This window comes from Bubalus kerabau, chromosome 4 (genome assembly GCF_029407905.1).
Source record: "Bubalus kerabau isolate K-KA32 ecotype Philippines breed swamp buffalo chromosome 4, PCC_UOA_SB_1v2, whole genome shotgun sequence".
In the NCBI taxonomy this organism is placed as follows: domain Eukaryota; kingdom Metazoa; phylum Chordata; class Mammalia; order Artiodactyla; family Bovidae; genus Bubalus; species Bubalus kerabau.
This window is the reverse complement of record NC_073627.1, coordinates 530,010-532,547: the sequence shown is the minus strand read 5'-3', so window position 1 is coordinate 532,547 and position 2,538 is coordinate 530,010. Positions and strand designations below refer to the sequence as shown.

Here is a 2,538-nt window from a genome sequence, read left to right as displayed (position 1 = left end):
CAAGAAATTTACTTTACCACCTCCCTTGTTCTGTCTCCACAATGTATAAAATAGAAGCATTTTTGAAAGCAGCGGCTAAATTTTATTATCAGTTAAATAGAAACTATCCAGGCCAAAACTGTCAAGTGTCACAGATGCAAATAGTAGCGATTTGTTAAAAGTGTGCATTATAGTCTTTTAAACCTTTCATCTTACTTATAAATTATATGAAAAATAGAACACATGTGCAAAGTCATTTTGCTCATATAAAAATGGTAGAAATAAAATTAACCTATCAAAGATAATAAAAACAACACATCTGCGTGTGGCATAGTTCCAAGACAGTCAGTGTTACAAGATACATTTTAATGTTTACTAGAGACAGGAAATAACATTTTTCAAAGGCTTTCCTCAAGGCATTTTTACCTCTTGGTTCCTCAGGCTGTAGATCATGGGATTCAACAAAGGAATGACTATTGTGTGGAAGACAGAGGCCATTTGTCTGTGTCAAGGGAATGGTTTGATTTGGGCTGCAGATACATGAAGATCAGAGTCCCTTGGAATACAGTGACAGCAGTCAGATGAGAACCGCAGGATGAGAATGCTCTGCGCCTCCCTTCTGCAGACTGGACTCTCAGGATGGCAGCCACAATGTACAGGTAAGAAACAAGGACCGTGGTCAAAGAGCTGATCATGTTGAATCCAGCAAAGATAAAAATCAAGATCTCTCTGAGGCTGGTCTCTGAGCAGGCAAGGGCCATCAAAGGGACATCATCACAATAGAAGTGATTAATAGCATTGGGGCCATAGTAGATCAGTCAAAAAGTAACAGCTGTGTGGAGGAAAGCAACAGAAAAGCTGTATCAGTAAGGGCCTGCGACCAGCTGCATGCACACCTTTTGGGACATGATCACGATGTAGAGAAGAGGATTGCAGATGGCCACAGAGCGGTCATAAGCCATGACTTCAAGAAGGAATGTCTCCAAAATCAAGAAGTTTAGGAAAAAGCCCAGCTGTGTCACACATGCATAGAGAGATATGGACCTGTGCTTGGTCAGGAGGGTCTCCAGGAACTTTGGAGCTATTGATGAGGAGTAAGAAAAGTCTACAAAGGCCAGATTATTGAGAAAAAAGTACATGGGTGTGTGAAGTTGAGGATCCAACCGGATTAAGGAAACCATGCCAATGTTTCCCACCATTGATAGAGAATATACCACTAAAATGAGAAGAAAGAGAAGGATTTCAATCTCTCTCTGGACTGAAAAACCCAAAAGAATGAGTTCCATCACCTGGTAATATTCTCTTCAATCATTTGTTCTAGTCTCTGAACTGCCGAAGAGACAAGTTAAAGACAGATAAGTTATCAGGAGTAAGGAATTGTCATCAGATGCCAAAACGTGTGTGTTTTAACTTGAAAAAGTATTGCTCATTGAAGCAGAATAAGTGAAGTTGCTCAGTCATGTCTGACCCTTTGCGACCCCATGGACTGTAGCCTACCAGGCTCGTCCATCCATGGAATTTTCCAGGCAAGAGTACTGGAGTGGGTTGCCATTTCCTTCTCCAGGGGATCTTCCTGACCCAGGGATTGAACCCAGGTCTCCCGCATTTCAGGCAGACACTTTACCATCTGAGCCACCAGGGAAGTTTCCCAGAAGTTCTGAAGCAGAATATCAGAACAAATAAATATATCCCCTCTCAAACTCTCCTGTCTGACTATTTATAATTTTCTGAAGCCAAAAATTGAGGTTTAATAAAAATAATGTTTATAAATATATGTAATATTTTAAGTTTAGATTATTTTTAGTCATATTAAATAATATAATGAAGACATTTTAAAATACCCTGCTCCCATATTTACTTCTCAGTGGAGTAAAACTTTAATATGTAACATTTTATTTGTTTTAATAGACATTTATTTTAACAAATGTTCATTATGCTAAATACAATACAAAGCTAAACAGGATATTCCATGGATAGAAAAGTGGAGGATATTAAATATTTCTATTTGTGAATTAGGCAAATTTTGGATTCATATGTAATTTATTCATTTTCAAATACTACTTTCTAAAAGTGAAAAATTACACTTGTAGTTAGAATACACATATGTTAAAAAGTAGAGTTCTTTATAATCATTTACTCAATGGACTTGAGTTTGAGGAATCTCCGGGGGACAGTGAAGGACAGGGAAGGCTGGCATGCTGCAGCACATGGGGCCACACAGAGCCAGACATGACTGAGTGAGTGAACAGCAACAAAGAGTTTTACATTAATTATTTTCAACACATAATCAGGAATACTTTCTAAATTATTGGTGTAACATTATTGGTGTTACCAATTTTTAGTGATTTTTTTGCCCGGGGAGCCCTAACAAGGGGCTGGCCAGCAACTGCCTGCAAAGGCCTCCCGTGGCTGTTTGCTTCCTTCTGCCAGAGCTAGCTGTGCTCTCCGCTTCGGTTTTTTGCAAGCCAGGGCTGCGCCTGCCACTTTTCGCTGGGGGCCCATGGGAGGTGCCAGGCGCCCTCGGCTAGGTGACCCCAGCATGGCACGCCCATGGGAGGT

At 40.1% G+C, this 2,538-nt stretch overlaps 1 pseudogene; it reads right to left on the bottom strand.

Moving 5' to 3' along the window:
• Positions 1–274: 274 nt before the first annotated feature.
• LOC129649281 (olfactory receptor 1038-like) lies at positions 275–1,687 on the bottom strand (annotated as a pseudogene).
• Between the last annotated feature and the right edge of the window lie 851 nt (positions 1,688–2,538).